Source organism: Bombus pascuorum, chromosome 11 (genome assembly GCF_905332965.1).
Source record: "Bombus pascuorum chromosome 11, iyBomPasc1.1, whole genome shotgun sequence".
In the NCBI taxonomy this organism is placed as follows: Eukaryota; Metazoa; Arthropoda; class Insecta; order Hymenoptera; family Apidae; genus Bombus; species Bombus pascuorum.
Window position 1 is genome coordinate 10,080,768 of NC_083498.1, and position 21,903 is coordinate 10,102,670.

Genomic DNA, 21,903 nt, shown 5'->3' on the forward strand with positions numbered 1-21,903 from the left:
GAAATTCATACGCAAGTACCTGCACGAATTGATGCTCTTCGTGCAGCCGAGGCTTACCGGAAATATCAAAGTACTTTGCAAATTCGATACGGGCAGAAAACGTACACTGGGTCATGAAAGCAATACCGCGTAAACCTTTTATGTGGATATTGCGTGTTTTGTGTAAAACATTTTAAAATTTCAGTAGCACCGTAATGGAACACGACTGTCGTCGTTACATTGATAAAATTTTTAAACAATCTGAAAATGTATATAAAAATTACAAGCTATTTCGATTGTAACCTTAAACTGTCGCGTGTAATCCAGAAATGGTATTTCATCGGTATTTCATCGGACGAACTTCGAAAACAGGGCGACCATGTCTGCGTGACAATCGCAGAGCAACTGCGAAGATTGATAGGTTGTTGGCAGGCCAGCAATTAGAAGGGTGAAAACGCGCAGAATGCTTTTTTTTTCAGCGGTGTTGCAAGAAAAACGGAAAGGTGGCTGCAAACAATATATTTTAGCCTGCTCTAAAAAGGGGTTGTTTTGGTTCGGCTGTGCGCGCCAGAGTGGATGGTTTTGTTGGTTCGATCGAACGGGTATAGAAACAGTGAAATAGAGAGAACAGTTTCTGACATTTACAAGACCGGAAAAAGTTCCAATCTTTTTTTACAAATTCTCCTTTCTATCCACCCGGGCAAATAACCATTCAAATTCTCCATTCGCCACGGAATCCAGTCGTTTCGCAAACGTAATTCCACGCGTGGCTGAAACGTCTTCGAGATCCATCCGCTTTAAGTGTCAACGTTTCCCGTTTAATGTCGCTACTTGAACAAGTCCCGTGAATGGCTCTGCATTGCCTCGCTGTTCTATGAAAAATCATACTTCTCTAAAATTCAGCAGAAATTTATCCGCCCGAGATTCGAGGTTCCATTTACCGTCGTGAAATAATGTATCGTGTTGCGAGAAGCGTCTATCGAGACGCGATGAAAATTCAAGAAGCTAATTTATCGCGACTCAACTCGTACGCGAACAAGAATGTTTTGCTTGCTAAGTGGTTACACTGAAAAGCCATTCGAGATCGATCAAGAGCAGGCAAACAGTCGGTACACATTGTTTTCTCGAAGCTTTATTTTCGCTCTACTCGTACCGAGTTGGGAAGAGGTTATTGTTGGGGGTGGTTCGAATTCGGGGGAGAGGGATGGTAAACGTTGCAATATCGCGACGTTTCCTCTATGATAGGAAGGATATGAGAAAGAGGAAGAAGCTCTAAATTGGCGTTGGTGGAAGGGAAGCCAGTATTTAGGGGATGTCCTCCTGGTTTCTTTTTTCGCTGCCCTCTCCTATTTTTATTCTTCGTTGCATTATGTGAGTAATTACGGCTAATTACCACGTTGTCAAGGACGTTTGACGATGTAACGCAATTAGCAGCTACAGTTCGGCGCCGTGGAACAAGCGACCCTGACCTTGTCTCCGATTCTACGCGGCTTCCGCTTTTATTGTTCTTCCTACTTCTGCTTGCGTTCACCGCCCACTCTACAGCAACCTCGACCAGACAAATTGAATTAAATTGTTTTTCTTGGGTAACTGTTTGCATAGCAAAGCTCGCGCTTTTGTCGACACGATGTTCACCGTGGGACTCCTTAAGTTCGACAATTCCGACGATTACGCTGAGATATCCCAGCAAAAGCGAGCCAATTCAAGCGATCTGTTGGTTCTATTAAAATGTGATCGTTGATTAATCGTTAAACGAAATACGTCTATTGTATCGTATGACGCAGTTATACGTAACAATGAAGTAAATTAATAAAACGAGGCAGGTTTAATTGCAGCGTCGCATATTCGATTGCTATATATTGGACTCGATGCTCTGTTAATTGTAATTTCATCGACTCCACTAAATCGCAAGCTAAAGGAATCTGTTCGTTGTTCGTAATTTCCATCACATTCTTTCAGCAGCGTTTCCAATTGCTGTTAGACGATCGGTATCAACTCCCGAGGCAACCCGCTTGTTTCTTCCAGCATGATTATGGCATCGCAAGGAAGAAAAGGAAGTTGGCAAGACTTTCGGTGTCATCGTGTTTTCGCTTCGTCTAATTTCCAAAGTATAAAATGCTGGATCTTCAGACGACGATATCTTTAGCCTGTTTTTCTCTTGGCGAATGGTCTTGCTCGTCTTCAGGGGTCGTCCGCTTGGCTTCAGGCAGGACAAAGTCGTTCTTTACACCTACGATAAATCCTATAAGTTTATGACATTTTGTATATTGGAAACCCAAAAATAACGAAATGTTGCAGACGTAGGTGTTTTTATATCACAAACATTCCAGATATTTTAGTAATAAAATGTTGAAAGGACTTCGATCGATCATTCGGCATTTTCACGTCGCTATATTGGACCGTAATATATTTGTTCTCCGGTTGGTCGTGAATGCTCGATTTTTAAAGCATCGCGCGGCGACAAATGCTGTCACGAAGAGCGAAGATTAAGACGAGAAGGGGCTGATTTCTGAGCCTTTCCATAGGTCAGATGGTGGGATAACAAAAATGGATGTAGGTTGGCCGGCTGTGGAGGCTAATCCCCGATGAAATGCTGGCCGTCGAGCAGTTTATATTTTCTCTCTTCGTACATTGCGTTGTTTCGACCGAGAGTGCAACTACTGGGCGCCATTAGTCCGCTCGGTTGCTGGCACAATGCAAGATAAATATTTGGCGTCCAGTCGTTGTCAAAAATTTACGATGCGAATTAGAAGGACACTTTATCTTAGCGCCGTGTAAGAAACGTCCTCTTTGTTCATTGCAGTTTTCTCGAAAACGGCTGAACAACAATTTTGTCCATTCACGTTAATGATCTTATCCATGGAACTGTCTGCTGTTAAAAATTATTCCGCTCATTCTTAATATACCGCGATTAATCTTGTTGCAGAAACTGTCACGTTATGTAACTTCAACGCATTCGCGAATAGCTTACTTCTAAATGTCATGCTTTGTATCGCTTCTTATTAATTTAATTATTGATAATGTCATTGGCAATCGCGTTATTAATAATTCATATTACTGTAGCAACGATCATAGACTTCAATGATCGTAAACAAGAAGATTATTTAGTCACGCGGCGAGAGATCGTTCGACATACCACGCGCTGAATCTACCGTCGCGCTCGTTTCGGTCTTGCGAAGCCCGGCGCAGTAGAATAAGCCCGCGCTTCGTCAGACAACCGATCGAAGCGTTTGCCTGTGGTCGAATCAACTCCAAACAGACTGCAATCTGTTCTATGCGAAAGTAGTTAGGTGGAAAAGCTGAGGATTGCAGTTCGCTAACAATCTCCAAGGTATCGTGTAACAAGCGTGAAAAGAAAAATATAGCTGATTACCAGGAACAGCCGAAAGGAGATTCCCGTCTGTCTTTGACGAGCGACAGGTACAGAATGCGGGGAATTTGTTTGAGGCATCGCTAACTACGATTCTCTATTGCAAACTGCAAATTCTATCGAAGGATCGATCGTATGGAATTGATACGTAACTTCGGTGTATATTATTATCGGATATTTCGTTGCGTAGTAATAAACGTACCAAGCGTAGAGTATTTTCTTTAAATTCCTTTGGCTGTTGTGAAAATATAAACGTCGTGTTTTAGAGTACCAGCCTTGAAACCGAAACGCAATCGTTTCGGAATGTTTGCACGAGTCTGAGCGATTGGTTCGAAAATGACAGAGCAGAACGAATGGCGCGACCCTTGTATTTTAATGGCTTCTATTTCGCGCTCGATTTCCGTTTGATTTATCGCAACACGTTTGCGGCTGCTCCGATGTACCCTTTTTTAAATCGTAAACTCGTTTCCTCCGAGTATTATGACGAAGAGCTCCGTGCTAAAGAAAGTTTTGAGTATCGAATAACGTGTATCGTAAAGCTGAGCGAACTACATTGTCATTTAGACCGATGCTTCCTTAGAAGATTCTCATCTACTCGAAATCGGAGAAAATCCAGTTTCTTCGAAGAATTACATCCCGCCGTCATTATCGCTGTCTGACGTCTTCAAGGATCGTCTTTAACGTTCCTTTCAACGTTGCAGAAGCTCTGAGTTCTCGCCTAAAGTAGACTTCGTTTCCTGGCAAACCGCCTCTCCAAAGTCCTTTCAAGAATCATAATTTCATAGAAAGAGACTTATACGCCCGACCATAACTTCGCTCCGCGGAGTCATTATTTAATCGCTATTTCCGACTGTGCGTTCACTCCCATACATACGAAACATTATTACGTTTAATGTATTTCGTTTATCTTCCTTAATTTCCCCAAGAGCGTTCCGTTCAACTGGAAGAGTAGCAACTCTCGTCTCGAATTCGCCTTGGAAACGTTTAACTCGCGAATACCGTACGAAAAGGACTAACAGGAAATTTAATTATTTCATTCGCGGTTAGAACGAAAGGTTAGGAATAATATCCGCTGGTCCGTAAGACCGTGTACTCGGAAAATCAAACGAATAAGAAGTTTCGTCCTTAACTTTATGTTACATCGAATTATTATATTTTGAAGGAATCAAGCGTGCACGAACATAGTATAGAAACGAGAATTCGCGTGAATAGGACTGTTGCGAATGTTTGTATCGATACTGTGCGAGGGATTTGGAAAATACACGAGTAGATTTGGATACAAGTTACCAACCAACGTGTAAGCACGCGCGTGGCGAGAATATGTGTCGAGATCTTTAAGAAGCAGAGTTTGATAGAATCGGTATTCTACTCTTTGCCATCTTTCTTCTATATTATTATTCTGTTTATTATATATTCTGTTCTATTATTCTGTTCCGTGCGTATATTTATTACGTACATTTTATTACGATCGATTTGCTCGTATGCTGTCAAATTACCAAAGTCTTATCATAAAACGGGCGTACGCGAAATAATCGCACGATGAATTCGCTCGAGAGTAAAGTCTTGGCAATTAACTAGCCGCCTCTTGGGAACGAGCTGGCTGTGCCCGTTAGGATATCAGGAATTTTTAATACGTCGACCCTCTCGTCGCTATTATTGTCACCCTTCTCGAGATTAATTGCACTTATCAAGTTGTCCCAGTTCTAGAAGAAAGCTGCAGCCTTCGGTTCCTAGTTAATGTTCATCGATCGTGTCGAAGAAAGAACGATCTTCCGTGTAAGATATCCATCGAAAATTTGCGCGCAATTGAAAGTGATTGCTCCTGAGAAGCACTGGAATCGTTAGAAAACGAGGATCCTTTTGATTCTCGATCGAGAAGAAAGTTCTCACCTTACGGATTACCGACTCTCGTTTTGTCAAAGAATACCAAGAATCGGACAAAGGATTCGTCACGTAAACGATTCCCAAACGAAGGCTCATTCGCAGGAAAAACAATTTATTCGGATCGATTCCGTTGGGTCAGTCTTTCGCAGGAAGAAAATAGCAAGGAATACGTGACACGTAGACGCGAGAAATTTCATTGACACGTCCAGGATGATTCCTCGTAAATTTCGTCCGAAGCTGATTCGAGGGAATTTCGAGAGCAAACCGGCCAGCTGGCTTTAGGAGCCGACGAATCGAATTTTTCTTCTTTCTACCAATTCCATCGAGCTTGATCGTTCGGCCGAACGTCTTTGTCTTTCTGCCTGTGCTCGCGAAGAAACTCCATTATCGTTTCTATCCGATTGCTCGCTGCCTTAGTGCTGGGAAGTCATAAATTCCAAGGTGTCAGCTCGACCATCGCTCTGCCAGGTGATCTCTGACGCATTGCTCCGGTAGTCTGACTCGTCGTGGAATAATTCTCCTTACTTCTCTGCTGCGACTATCTCGATTCGAGCTTGGCGTCTTTAAGCAATTTCATCTTTTTTTTCTCCCTATGTCGGTAAATTGAATAGAGCATCGGGTTGAACTCGTTTCAGCTGATAGAAAGAGATTCTCGGATATGAAGTCAGCAAATTGTGAAACTTTAAACAGAGCTATGGAATCCGCTTTGATAAATGGTGAAAGATTCAGACGGTTCTTTAAGCTTATCAACCTAATTTAAACAGTAACCGCATTCATCCTTCCTTCCTTCCTTCCTTTTCGACTAAAGAAAAGACAATCATTCTGTAGTCTTTCATTTAGGTGCACGATGTATTTTCGTCAAGACAAGCTGAAATTGTAGGAAGGTGAAATTACTTGCTTTTCAGCGGTTCAGACGGTTTTCCATTTATCCGGAGCAGCGTATCGAGAACCAGAGAGCACGGTATACGGCTGAGAAACTAATATCCCTAGGACGAAGGCGAGACCGCGACCTATGGGAACGCCCGTTTCCTTCGACATTTCTCTCTGTCGCGAAGCGTGGCTCGCACGGAAATACCGCGACCAACGATAACCATAGTTCCGCGCCAGGGGCGGTATAGCCATTTGTAAACAGGATTGGGGCTTACCAACTCCGAAGCACTTGGAATTTCGTAGATAAAGCAACCGAGTTTTCGACGCGTTAGAATAGGGTTAGCGGCTGGTGAAGTCGACGTATAGCCGCCGCTACACGGTTACAGCGCCCCTTTCTACGATATTACGAAGATCGTTGACGCGGGGGTGGATTTATAGGACGTCTAGCAGGTTAAAGAATCCACCGTACCGGCTGATTTAGCACCAGGGGAAGACGAATCGTACGTCGAATTATTCTCCCGCGATAAAATTGCGATTCCTAGGACTTGCTTCTCTACTCTCGTTTATCCTCCATTTCGAGGAAGGATGGCGTGGATAAAGGAAGACGACGACATGCTCCTCGGCTCGTTTTGTACCGCCGTTGCTGCAAGACGTTCGACATATCGGCTGAATTTTGTTTAGTTTTCACACGATTTGGTTGCGCTACGTGACTGCAACGTATTTTAGATTTCGTGTTCACCGTGCCTTGTAACTATACTGCAAATGTTTACGCATTTGTGAGAAATTTCAATATACGAAGAATATAATTTTTATTTATAACAACGATATATGTTGTAAAATATATGAATTTCTAATTAGTTTCATAATTTATATAATAAACAGTGGCAGTCGTCTTGTAATTCATTACTGTATTTAATTCTACTTACGTGGAAATGACTTTAAGAACTAATTTTCATAACGAGTCACGAAAAATTTCAAGAAACTCTTATTGCTGTGAGAAATTAGGAGCCGATAATTTGAGCTATTATGTCAATGTTTACTCCAACAGAAGCTTATCACTACGTTCTTAAAATTCAAGAAGCGAATGAATTTGAAAGATTTCAATTTTCTGGAAATTTCTTTGAAATTTCGCGCAAGCTTTTCCATGATAGGGTTGTGTTTGGAATCAACTTATCGCAATATGGTCGCTGATTAGAGAACGCACGCATGAGTGCGTTGTATCCATGGGGGTCAAAACTTGATTAATAGACGCGGTTTAATAGCCGTGGGTCGCGTCTACCGCTGATCTACATCGACGATACGAGAACTTAATTAATAGATGTCACCTATGGAAATTGGTTTTCCTGGTGACCGATACTAAGGATTAATTAGTAATGACGCGCGTTTAAAAAGTTTCCGCGGACAGGCTGCTGACGTGGTAAAAATTGAAAAACTGCTTCATCCGGTGGAAACTCCGAAGTCGCCTAACTTTCTTGCTGGAACATCGTGGCGTCGCGTTTAACCGGACGTTATTTTATTTTACAACGGTATAACGATTCTCACTGATGGAGATCCTGCAACAAGATGGCTCTCGGCCAACGAGATCGTTCAATTCGACGGTTATTATACTTTTATAGAGCGAGAAAAATGTGTTGTATTATATTCGAAAAGGGATTTATAAATACCATAGGTAGCAATATGTTCTAAAAAATAGTTGTTATTAAAACAGCTTTAAAAGGTTTTTTCGAATATGTGTAGTGTTATTTTTAAAAAGGATCTAGGTACCGTACGTACGAGTGTTTTTAAAAAAATTACTCGAGCATTTTTATTAGCGGATTAAAGTTGCCCACGAGATTAAAAATCATCAAGGTGCAGGGAGGAAATCTCCGAACCGTTGTATCTCTGAACGTTAATATTTTAAGATTCAAAGTCATCAAGCTGGAGGAAAAGGGGAAAAATCCGAGAAGCGTAAGTAATTAACGCATGGCGAGTAAAAAAATCAGCACGACGTGTGCAACCGTGTCATTCCCCGTGGTCATAAATTTGCCAGTTTTCTCTGCGCCCTCGCGTACTTCTACGACAAGATAATAAAAAAGTTCAAGAGTCTGGGAACACGCGCAACCGTGCTCCGTCTCCGACGAAATAAACTCGCCGAGTCGTACGTGCCTTTCTACGCAGATGTCGCACAGTCGCCATTCATGAATTTCCAAACAGTCTCGTACTGCTTCAAAAGTCTAATTTCCTGAAGCGACATACATAAAGCTATCGAATTATTCGAAATTTAATGATCGACGATATCACGAATCGATGACCGTTTGAATATTATCTATCCCGTGCTATTAATGGAATATTTAGAAATTGTATTTCTTCGTTTCGGATTTCCAAGTTTCAAAAATCCCTTGGAAAAATTTCATCAAAATCGATGTGTATCGATCGCCGATGTTTCCTTGTCGGTGGAAACCAAGGATCTTTTAAGATCGTCGTCTAACCGTGATCACGAGGTGTTTATCCGCAGGCAAACACGGAGAACATGTCCTCGGAAGCGATACTAATCTTCTCGAGATAGGTTCGTTGCGAGGCAGAGGAGATGCGTGTCAGCGTAGGAGGGCATCGGTTGGGTTTAGGGGTAGCTGATTGGAATTCGATCGTTGGGTCAAGCGGCCGTGTTAGATTGGAATGCGTATACGCTCCTCGTCCGATCATCCATTCGTTACAGTGCGTTCTCTTCTCCCCTATTTCTTCCTACAACAATCCCTCTGCATTTATTTTTCCAGCTTCCCATTTTCAATTCTCCTTTGGCTTCTCCACCAACTGTTTGCGTTTATCTGCCTGATTTCACGTTTCGAAATCACTGTACATGTGAAGCTTCGTGGCGTTGCGGATTGACATATTCGATGTTGTATATTATGACTATTCATGGCTGCATTTAACTATCCCTTTATCAGAATTTTCTTTATTTTAATAATTTTTAGTAATTCCATTTTTGCATCTTAATAGTTCAATTTATTCGAATTGTTGCCTCTTGTTTATTTTGTCGAAATACACAGACATGAAAATTCAACAATTGTGTCGGTAGAATAAATTAATATGTATAATTAATATTGTACATATAATTAATAAATGATCAAGGAATAAATTAACCGGACAATTGGAGCGATACAGCGTATGTGTCGGTAGCAACAGAAGTGAACTTTTCAAAGGAACCACGATACTGTTTAAAGACTGAAACGATTTATCTGCATTCTTTTGGGATATTCAGTGCAACAGAGAACCGGACGAATGGCAAATAAAAGCTCGATGTCATCGACTGGCCATGGTTCGTAACATCTCAGTCGATTTGTATAAGCAAACAAAGTCTCTTTAGAGGAGCTCGAAACAGTGTAAAATCTTGACTTCTGCTCGAATTGCACTGGACACGTGCAAACAAAATCTGTGCCAGGTTAAGCTCTAACCTTTTTAACCCTCGTTTTTCTCTCCGTTCCGGGGATGTTTGACCGTTTGAAGGGACAGGAAGCGAGATATGGGGACGCTGTCACGATGACGTGGGTCAAAAGTTCAGCGGATGATGAGAATGTAAGATCGTGGCCGAGCAAACCGTGCCCTCTGCTCGAAACGAGATTTTCTTCTGGAAAAAAACGGTAACCAAGAATTTTCTTCGTCTGGGGACGTAACTAGCTACCGTTGGTTAACGCTGAAATCTCTTAATTTAGCTGCTTATCCTAGGGGGCGAGGAAACGTTTCTGGATTTCGTAATTCCATACTCGTGCTACTTCAATCGTTCGACGAATCTTTATAGTGTTTGCACAGATTTTCAGAGATAACTTTATAAAATTTAGTCGTATTCATGGAAAAAGATTCTGCTCTCTTTCTTTATTCTAATTTCCACTTTTTCCTCGAGTTCATGAATAATATCACGAGAGTGGGAATTCGTGTGAATGACAAGTGACAGAAAAAATGCGGACGAGAAGAAGAATTTATATTAAAAATGTTTGTATTACACCATTGGTAGAGAAAGATAGAAGAAAGTAGAAATGAATTGGCGAGTGCACCGACAAGCAGCAAGAAGTTGTCCGTAACCCAACGTTTCTGCGACGATCATTTACGCTTCAACACATACACGTCAAACGTTGCCGAAAGAAATATTCTCGAAATAAATAGGTACGAACAGAACGATATCACACTCGGAAAAACCTTGAGAGAAACTCGGCGTGTCGCAATCGCCGATGGAATGTCAACGACGGCTGTGTCCAGAATGAATGTTTCACCCGGCACTCGACCAACTGAAACAGCAATGGCAATGCTCGTACCGTCGATTCTGCGAGCGGATCATTGACAACAATTTTAACGATAACCCGCTGCGAACACCAGTGACGGTAATAACAGTAACGTCGTAATACCGGTATCTAGAGGCAGCTAACAGCCGGCATCGATGCAAACTCTATTCGTAGACGTTGAAGACAGACGCTGCCACTGCTTCCCCAGTCCGATGATCGTTCGTTTCAGGAATGCCAGATATTAAAATACCGCAGACTCTCGAGTCTCGCGTACCAGCTCAACCGTTGTCCTCGTCCTCCGTTCACCCTCTTCGTTCTCTGCGTTAAAAGCCACCCTCTTTTCTTAGCACAGTTGGTCTACTTTTCTACCCTCGTTTCGTTTCGTTTCGTTTCGACGAACTTTTTTAGAAAATATTCTATGGACAGATTGAAAATAATGTCTCTTTGCCTTTCTATTGGATTCTGTCTCTTTAATATTGCTCTTGATGTTTCAATTTCGTGGTAATTAGTCTCTTTACGTTTGTTTCGAGTAAAACAGCTTTTAATTTTAGTGTAATGTAATTTATGTAATATTAACAAACATATAGAGGTATTGTCATTAGTAATTAATAAAGGAATTTTTCGTACAGGAAATTGCGTCCTAAAACGAATAAGAATTGTAAGGATATAAAGTTCTTCAAACGCAATTTCCATTTCTGTGACAGATTCGTTTCTCTTCGACACTTTGCAGCCTTCTGTTCTCGTCATAAAATCACATAGAACGCGTAAAATTGCAAGGGTTTAAAGTTTCTCGAATTATCCGAATCTCTATAACAAATGCATCTCTCTAGTCTCCCCTTTTGACACTTATGTTCTTCTCGCAAGATCGCGTAGGTGCATAGAACACGAGATATTCATAACGAGAGCGAATATCAAACTGTGTGTGGCTGTTACGAAGATAACGATACCACAGCTGAGAGCGCTTTATCACTTCAATCCTGGGAATTGTTTCGGCACAGTTGCGTCGAAAGCTTGCATAAATTTAGTGGAAAAGCTGGTGGAAAAGTCATGGCATATTCGGGAAGATTCGCAATCACGCGGCACGTTTACATTTCGCCGGACGTTCGAGAACGAAGTCAATTAGCCAGCTATAGATCGAAGCAATAGTTTCGCTAGTGAGCGAACAAGTTTCGCAGGCAAATCATAGCATGGCGTAGCTTTTATTATAAAATTCAAACGAATTGTCCATGCACGTCGTAAAACTCGCGGAGTTTTCACGGTAGAAGCAATTTTCCGAGAATCGTAAAAAGTGGAAATTGCCATTTTATTTTCCGCAACATGTCGTACTCGAACGAAGAACAAATCATCGGAGTTTGGCGAGTGACGAGTGAGTCAATCAGGTTCTTCGTTCGTGTGTCGAATTTCGATGTAACGTCGAGGTTTTAAATTAACGAGATGCACACGCACGCGCACACGCATTCGTCCGTCAACCTCGTATCTATAATTCTGACAAATGGCGGACTTTCATCAGGCCTCTTAGGCAGCTATTCGTTCCACCTTGCCTCGCCACTCTTGTTAGTCCAACTACTTACCATCGTCGAGGATCGACATCGAGCGCTAGTAAGTATTCAATCGGATAAGAGGCGCACAGCCGTCGCGCCATGTCGGTGAACCTTCGCCCTCGCGCGGCTTTCTTCCAGTGAGCTTCCAATAAAAGGAATATGTTCTGCTCGTGAAGTGAAGTGGACCGAATCGAGATGCAACAATGCACTCTTCCATCTTCTCGTTCGTCGAAACTTCGATCGTTTTCTCGGATACGAAATAAAGGAAACGCGGGAAAGGGGGTAGTTTCATCGCGGGGAGAGAGCATCAATCTTCGGGGATCAGTTTTATTTCAATCTCATCGAGCATCGTTGGAATGTATTTCTTTCTTTCTTTCTTTCTTTCTTCCATCGGGATTTTTTCCCCGCGTTTACCAGAGGTAGAGAAACGTATTCGACGAGCGAGAAATTGTCGACGACAAACCCTTGCGACGATTAAAGCAATTAAATCGACGGCTTATTGTTGAAAAACGTCGATACGCGGTCGCGAAATAGCTTAAGAAGCCACTCTCGCGATACCACGCATCCTATTTCGAGTTCTCTCGTTTTGTTCACCAGGGATTACGACATTTTTTTCTCTCGTTTTTTTGTTTTTTTCGAATTCGCCAGCCAGAAACACCGACAGTTTCCCTTCGATATTCCATCGGGAAAATCCACTGTCGAATGGAAATTGTTTACCATGCTCTGATAAATGGCTGATGCGGCCAGCTTTAAAACCCATTTTTGCCGCTGAGCCATTCTCCGACCATTCCCCTCACCTTCCATCCTCGCACCATCTCGCACTTTATTCGAAACTCTCAACTCGGATAAGCTGCAAATTCGTTGAAACTGTGGATCACATTTCGCAAATCAAGGTACCTCCTCCCGAATCATTTATCAGAGCCAAACGACGACGGCTACGAGAAGAGGTGTCGGCAAATTCAGTCGCCAAGTGGCGTTTCGGGCCGCATCCGGCGAACCGCGAGGATAGTTCGTTCTCGCGACGACCGCACAACTCGCAACTTCAAATGGGATATTAATGTCCAGCGTCGACTTGTGCGCGCGCCTCGGGCCATTTCCGGCCGGAACAACCGACTGTTTACGAGGGACACGCTCCCGACAGCGGTTTCCAACGGTTAACAGCTAGCAGCGATACACGTCCTGGGTTCTAGGTGCTTTGCGGTCTCGCGATCTTCCCCGAAATTCACGCTGCTGCCTCAGCACAGCCAACCACTTGATATCGAATACGTTCATTCGGTACTCTGGTCCAAGTTTGTTTCCATCGCGTCGACACGCTCTCTACGAAGGTTCGTCGTGAAGAAGACGGACCGTAATGTTCGTCATCTTCGACACGGGATAATTTGTGAAATCGTGTTCTCAGCTGAGATCATCACTGGGAGGTTACTGTATTTTGTAGTTTGTTGTTTGGCATACACTGACAGAGGAGTGTTTGAACATCTACAATGGGAAGCTTTTACGTTCCTGTCGCGTGTGTCGTATGAAACGTTTTGAAATTTCATTAGAACCATAACGACACACGACTGTCGTATTTTAGATACTGTCGGTTTTAGAATATGATATCTTTTTAGACGATTTATTAATATTAATTGAATAATTCTTTTCATACGATTTCACCTGGATCATTATGTACTCGGATTTGAATTCTAACTTTAAAGATTAATTCCAAGATTGGAAAATAGAGAAAAGTGAGAAGTTTATTATTATTTATATTTATCACTTGTGGAATGAGCGTATTATTTATTTTGTAAAAATTAAACAGCGATTGCGAATAACGAAATTAAGAAATTTACAAACGTTCGTTCGATACTTTAATTCCCCCAAAAGGTACTCGCTTCAATTACATACCAGTACCACTGGAAACTCAATTATTTACTAAAAATAATAATTTCTGTTCTCAGGAACCTATGAAATTCATATCGCAATTCGAGAGGAGTAGTTGGTTGATATTCGGAGATTTCCAGAACTTCGTTGCTTTCGACACTGTAAGATATTGCGCTGGACGTATTGGCGTGGTTGATCTAGAAATTGGTCATGGCAGTAATTGGTGGAGTCCTGCGGGCATAACTTTCGCTAAAACTTTACCGCTACTGGCAATCTATATGTTCGTGTGCATTGTGTGCTGAGGCAGCAATTCCCATTTTGCTTCGGGGCTATAAACTGCAACTATCTCTCTACTCTACTATACACAAATGCTAATCATCCTTCTTCCCCTTCCTTCGTCCTTTTAATTGCACCGAATTAACAATTGGAAAAATGCAAACTGACGAATATCGTTAAAATAACATACGCAGAGATGAACAGAGAAAATTCCGTATGCGATACGAGTATCAGTAAGTTGAAAGAAAATGCCTGGTCGCGCGTTTCCATTTATCCTGAAACCACTGGCCACTGAGGTTCAAACTTCGGATCAAGAATTTCCGTACATACCATGTATACATAAGAGGTTAATTTGGAATTCTCTTTTCGTATACCACGCTCCGTTGCCTCGGTTTATCCGTTCAGTTTACGGCAACATGATAGGGTTGTGCGTCCGCAGGGGATGCGAAAGATCCGGGCATAGCGGTTCGACAGAGAATGCCAATTAATTCATAACTCGTCCACTATCTCGCGATTCGACATCATTCTCTTCATTCTGGAGTATTTTTATTGGCAAATTTTGTAATCTTACTCTTCGATCGCTGCATTTATTGGTCAACTATATAGAAACACGTATTTGTTAGAACTGTAATCTTCTTCTATTTCGGATATAAAACAGCAACGATATGAATTTTTGTCAACAATCTACGAGAATTTTCCGTATATATGTAGGTTTAGTATCAAGGAAAGAAAGTTGAAACGAATGTAGAGCGGATAGTGAAATATTACGTTGCTCGTCGAAATATCCGTACAACCCAGTACAAAAGAATCAAGATCCATAGCACGACGTCCAGCACGAATATTGACGTTCGTATAATCCTCGAGAATAGTTAAATCAGGAGGATTTGTATCCCATCCAAAACTGCGGATTTCCTTCCTCCATTAAGGCGCGGCAGCTCGATGGCCTAGAAAATTCGGATCCACAAGCATCGGCAAGCAAATCCCGACGTTCGTCATTTTCGTCAGTAATCAACGATTTTCGAGGTTCCTCGTTACGTTAAAAAATCCACGTCGTTTGCGGCAGTAGACACACGTAACGGAGAGAGAGCATTCGCGATTGAAAGCGAACGTCAATGGAAGAAAGAGCGATGTAACCGAGTCAAGAAACGCCACTTTCGACGTTTGAAGCGGAAGAGGGTCGGAGAGACGATCGTCTGGTGAATTTTACTTGCTGGATTCCTGACTGTGATGGCGGGGCCCCGTTATTGCCAAGCGGACAGAAAAATCGATGAGAGTGGCATCCACTTTCGATTCGCCAGAGCTAACGTCTCACCGCATTTTCTCACCGCGTGACACTCGTACCCTGTTCCCACCATTTCGAATCCCATCCGACCGCCCTTTTTTGCAGATTTTAGGTGGTTACTCCGAATAGAAGGCTTTCCCTGAAACGAATCTCTACTTGGAACTCTGGCGACAATTCTATAGTTTTTTAAAGGCTGAAATATAGAGAGGATCTAATTCAAAGATACCGGAATAAGGTAGAGTTATTCGAGTCGGATGAATATTTGAGTCCAGCTGAGTGTAAATTTGTCTCGTAATTCTTCAAACTTAGCCACGAACAATTTTTAAGCGCCTCGCGTTTAAAGACAATGTATGTATTTAACTCGTCATTAGGAGTATGAGATTTAAAAAATAAGTGATAAATCCACCATGGTTTGCAAGAAACGACAATAATATTAGTTTAGTTGTTACGTTAATTTTTCTTTACTACTGTTAGTACTGCGTGATTAATGTTATTCGAACGTTCAAAAGGGCGATAAACATACATGTATTAAAATGCAAAATTGCTTTCTTGTAAGAGACAGGAAATATTTCTTATGGTGCTTTCCAAGTTTGATCTTCGATTGTTCCTTCGAGTACTTCATCTCACATCGCTCTTGCACACTGTGCCGTTACGATTTGAAAATTCGCGGCGTATCGACAAAGATCGATTTAATTAGCAGCGGTGAATTTATCGGCCGTCAAAGGATTACCGCGATAAAACGATTTAGCCCGCGGCGTATCCGATTCCACGTCCGTTTTCCTTTCTTTTCTTCTCGTCGGTGTTCATTGTGCCCGGGCAAATGACGCACGAAGATTCGATTCGACTGGTAACCCAGGTTGGATTAAACGTTCCACGCTCGTCGACGACGGGCATTCGTTAAAACACCAGTCGACGACGATTCTTTTTAGCCACTGCTGCTCCGGGGACCTCGAATTCTACGATTCGCCTTTTCATTTTACAACGAGCCACACCGGTGTGCACGGAATCGTCGCAGCCGCGATATCGATTACCCGATCCATTTCCCTGTCGCGTAAAGGGTGAATAAAATACTTGGGCCGAGTGGATTAAACCAGTGGAATAGCGTGGCGCTCTCGATTCGTCGTGACCTCACGGCACGGCCGATACCGTGAGTTGCTATTCACCCGAAGCCCGTAAGCCAACACTAATTATTTCGACGATGCGAAATCGAGACTCGTCGCCTATTGCCTTTCTTTCATTTCTCTTCGTTTTTAATCTGAATAACGGAAAGCCCGTTGTTCTAGCTCGGTTCACTCTAATTCTAGCTACCTTGAATCGAGTATCGGCCTCGTAGTTCGTCAGCGGTTCTTCTACCATGTCGAAATGACGCGAAAGGACGTGACGTGCAATGGCTTACGAAAGTATTTCAATGCCTGTGGGCAGATTCGCGATTTTACGCAAATTTATGATCAATTAATTGATGGAAAATCCTCGGTCTTTTTAATAATTTAAACCGACTGTTACACATTTTACAGAGGATCAAGTCGTAATACTTACAAACTGGAATGTACATGCCACGTATGTTTCGTTTCCGAGCAACGCGCACAAATCACTCGCTGCTACCACTGGCTGAGTTATTGTTCGAACGAGAAAGAAACGAAACGACACTGAAATCGTCACCGAGTGTGTTCGTTCTTCTCCAGCCGGATTACGACTCCTTCCCTTATCGAGGCTAAATCAGAATTCATCGGCAGCGTGAAATCCCTTGCGATTTTCTTCTTCTGGATCTTCCTTCTTCTGTTCTTCATTATTCTCTGGTTCTCCGTGTTTTCCGATTGATATCGATTACTTCTTTCAAAGCTGCTCATTACGGTTCTTGTTCTCTTTATATATATCCAACGTGGACAAATTTTCTACACAATGTGTTCGGTCGTTCGACTAAACTGCCTTCCGTGAAAAACGTAAAAGATCCAAAGATATCAAAACTTTTCGAAATTCCAACACAAAGCATTGCCCTGAACCAACATTGCATATATTTTAGCCCATTTTCATCATCGCTATCTTTCCTCGGTCTTCCCCACATCTCCTTACCTTCCAAAACCTATTTTTCTCTTCCGCAAACTTTCTTTTCGCGTTTCATTATACAGTATGATTTCTCAAACTCCTCCTCTCTCGACTGTTACACTCGCCCACGCAATTTTAGCCAAACTTACACGTACATTTCACTACGAAAGTTCCATCGAAATTTTCCGTTAAGCGTCCACGCGGTTAGCAGATTAACTTGACGCGAGAGAAGTTCGAAAACGAATGTCTCCCAACAAGGAAACTACCGCGACAGATATTATCGAATCGCATAATAATTCGTCTTTCTTCGGTAACTTTCCGATTCGTTGTACCTGTCCGAGGTATGGAAGCTCTAGGTCCGAAGACCTATGAAGGTCTGCGACCTTTCATCCCTCTTGCATCAAGTGTAATGAATCGAAGAGTTGAGAAGCTTGGGCGAACGAAATTTCTCAGCGAGTATACTCCGTGTAATAATACTAAAAACATAGAAGTTTCAGAATTTTTACGGAGGTCAAGTAAAAGAACGAAAGAAGAGGCACCGTTGTTCCCGATCGATCGGCCGGCTTAGCGGTGGCGTTGCTCTCCAAAGCGGGCCACCGGTCGATAAGCCGATTGCGTGTTTAGAACGCTAATAAAAATGATAAGCGATAGCTCAGCCGGCGGGAAGAGGCGGCCATCGAGGGGTAAATTGGTTCGGTGAACGATAAGAAAGATGCTCAAACTTCTTAACGATTTTCCCTCTTATTTATCGCGGTCCACGTCCATTTTCTAGAACCCGCTGCCAAAATTACCTCGTTCGAAATCACGATAGGACGTCTGTCGTGATGAAGCGACCAATTATATCGCGCGTGTATTTCACGAGTGTCGGAGCTCGAGATAATTCAACTTTGAGTTAGAAGAATATTAAAACCTTCCAAAGGGAATTCCAGGCGCTAAGAATGGAAACTATTTATTATATTTAACTATCGTTCCTTACAGTTTATCCCTTTTGCCGGTAGAAAGATGAAACCGGTGAGTAAGAAAGAACAAAATCTTAAATATAGGAAGGAACGTAGTGATAGAAGCAAACCTTCACCGTAGTAATCATCATCCATCTGCCGCGTTTGTTCGGAATCCCCTGAAATTGTGGCTGACGGGTTTATTATCTGTTTAGGTTCAAAATTGCACCTAGTACTAGCTCGTAACTGACATTTGTTAATTGTAATGTTGATAATATCCCGCGGGATACCTAACAACACGGAGTCGTGTTTCACGTGCTGTTGCTGCACAAACGTCAAAAACAGAAACGTAACGTCGAATGGCCGAACAGTTGGCCAATTTTATTTGTCCAGTTGTAATTTCGCTGACAGCGCGTAGGTACGCGCCACGAGCCAACACACTGGCTTAAATTTCGCAACGTACGATCGATCGGCAACGCATCGGCACGTCTCGTTAAAGTTTCACGCCGATCAGGAAGTTTTGTGCACGTCATGGAAAAATATGTCTCGGCCCAGTTCGTTCATACGTCGCTATAACGACCGCGATAAAATTTCAAAAAATTCAACCGACTATAAATCAGAATATCGAAATTACATCTCTCGTTGAGATTTCAAAGTTATTCGAGCGTTAGAAAGATAATATTGAATTCGACCCGTTAGAATGCACGGTTATCTGCCAGCCGGTTTCAGAGAATTCTTAGTAATTTAAGTGTCTTGTTAATTGCTATTCTTTTTAAGCCCACCAGTAATGAAACCAAAAGTAATTAGAGTTAGAGTCAATTATTCGTTACATTATCGAATCGCAAAATTTAACGAGGGCGTTTCTAGTACTAATTATACGTACGTTCATGCTTTATACTAATTTTTTATCGAGTTCATATTTGCAATAAACGTCTCGTTACGTTGCTAATGAAATTTCTTAAAACATCGAACGATATATCCATAAAAATTTTCTACGGTAAATGTTCGAATACATTCGTGAGACATCGTCGAAGTCGAAACAGAGAAAGGAACTTCGTCAGAAGGAAAGATCAGTTTGGGAAATCATAAAGGACACGTCCACTTGAAAGGAGCGAACTTCTGGAAATACACATGCTCGTTGTTCCACGTCTACCGTGTCTACTACTACGTCACCGTAGCAGCTTCCGGCGCTCCGTAGCCGCTCTGGCTTCGAAATGCTGTCAGGAGATGCTTTGCTTTCACGGAAAGAAAGTTACCGTGCCGTGTCCCGGTTTAACACTGTTCAACCCTCTATTGTTTGCGTTAAAGCAATTTCGCTCGATTCTCGACGAGATAGGCCGGGTTAATGTTGAAAATTCGATAATCGCCGGATAATCCACGTACACCTACCTGCTGATAGACGCTAGACTGATTGAATCGCGGTATATGTATAGTTGAATACATGAATCGAATTGAAAATCTTCTTGTATAGATAGTAGTTTGAATCCTCGCGATAGTTGAATCGGTTCGGAAACGTAAGAGGAAGAAGAACACGCACTTGCACGTACCTGTTCGTTTCATTTGAGAACGGGACACGTTTGTAACGCGTAGTACATCGAGTTCTGCCCTGTTGAAACACTCCCATCGCAGATACGCAAACTTTGTTATTTCGCTTAACGACGTAGAACGTCGCGTTCTTCGGCTACCGTTCTTGTACCAAGTTATCGTGACGAGGCAAACGCTGTTTCTATTTACCATCCAGTAGCAATTCTATTCGTCGTTACGCCGCGATATCTGATGCATTCTAAAGCGCCATTTAAGAGGGAAAACAGTAATCGAATTTTGTCGATATTTGGACAAACGATTTAAGGTGCTACTCTGGAAATTTATTTCCGTAACTGTTTTGTCGAATAATCATTTGGACGATTATTTTCCAAGAGACGTACAATTTATTTGTACCATATATTTTCATCTTTTTCGACCATATAATCTAGTGGCATTTACGATCGTAGTTTTATGTTGCATTAGCCTTAAAAGCTAAAATTGATCATTCTAGCGTATATAACTTTTTTCATCGTACTTTACATACTTTTTACATCCTTTGCCATTAAAAAAATTGTCCTTTTGTTTCCATTACACCTACATCGTTTACCACTTTAACTTCTCAATTAGAAAGAAAAGAAATATAATACGAGTGGGTTAGTAGTCGGTGTAGCGTTGTACTTCGATAAAGCTAGCCGGAGTTCGCAAAGATTTCCAGTAAACTTACAGCCTGACCAATGGCAACACGAATCGGTTGCACGAAGATCGTATCTTTCTTCGAATAAAAACTCGTGTCTCGTTCCTCAAACTTTAAAAAGACTCGACTCGCTCCGTACTCCCCTAAGTCTTTTACCAGCAGCATTTGCAACATACCCGCTTCGTGTTCGAACAGTCCACACAAAAGTCACGTACGTATATCCCGAAGCGTGGACCTCACGAGAGAAAGAAAATAGACCAGTACACTCACGCTCATATCGTTTTCCCTTCCGACCATCATTTTACTACGTTCACGGTCAGATTGTTTTATTTCCGTATATTTTTATTTTTCCTCGTTCGATATACTTCCTTGTTCTTTGCGTTTCGCCGATATCGATACGGAGATCGAATTGCGTTTCAAAGCGACGTTCTCGCATCACACGCTTAACCAGAGGACGTGGGAAACGATATAGAACACCGCAGGAAGTTTTAGCTGTTTCTCGTGACCGTTCGCTGAAAGTACATTTCGCCGAGTAAACTGGTCGTCAATTTTCTTGCAGATTCGTTCAACGCCGTACGAAAGCCTTATTCCATTCGCCAGCTTTCTATACGAATAATCGGACCTTTAGGTGAAACATTGCAGCCGGAAATTGAGAAGGATCCATCGCTCTGATAAAAAATTCGTACAACTGATTTATATATAGGATAATTGACTGGGATAAGTTAATAGGCTAAAATAATCATCCATCGAATGAAAGATTCAAAGCGTGTTAATTATTATCAGCATTCTGCATCGATTGCCGATCAATATGAAATTAACGTGTCGTAGTTGGTTATTCGTGGACTTCCATATTTCATCGTATCGATCGACCTGGCCAACTCGAAATAATTAAACGATCCAATGTTCGAGCTGGTGCCTCCGCCGCGTACCTTTTCTCGTTTTGCCGTTTCATAGGCAAAGTTTCGAGCACCTTTTAGAAACACCCAGGGCCGTGGGGAGGAAAAAAAAAGGAGAGTGGCGAGTGGCGAGCGAGAGGTAGTGTGGCGGACACGATGAAAAAGAGACGCCATGGAGAAACGATATTGCGTGAAAGGAAAGCGGTAAATGGGATGGGGGTGAAAGGATGAGGAGGTTGCTGCAGATCGATGTTCCTCCTACCACCGACTTCCTCTCGGTCTCTGTCGCTGCCGTTCTGTCCCGTTTCTCTTCCCTCTTTTACCTTCCGCACTGTACACGATGCCCAGTTTTCGTTAATACAAGGCCGGTCAATAGCAAGCCTCGAAGCTGCAAGCTGTTTGTCATATACCCCCCGAAATACATTTCGTATTGGCAGACGGTTTGCGAGTGGACTATCGTCGAGACATTCCTGTTTATGCATTCGCCTATGTA

General features: G+C 42.2%; 1 protein-coding gene and 1 long non-coding RNA gene across 2 annotated transcripts in view; one reads left to right on the forward strand and one right to left on the reverse strand.

The window, feature by feature from the left end:
• Positions 1-21,903, forward strand: part of LOC132911862 (uncharacterized) — a 102,672-nt gene that overhangs the window by 67,962 nt on the left and 12,807 nt on the right. The gene's annotated exons all lie outside the window — the stretch shown is intronic.
• Positions 1-21,903, reverse strand: part of LOC132911839 (alpha-2B adrenergic receptor) — a 131,072-nt gene that overhangs the window by 60,362 nt on the left and 48,807 nt on the right. The window lies entirely within an intron of this gene.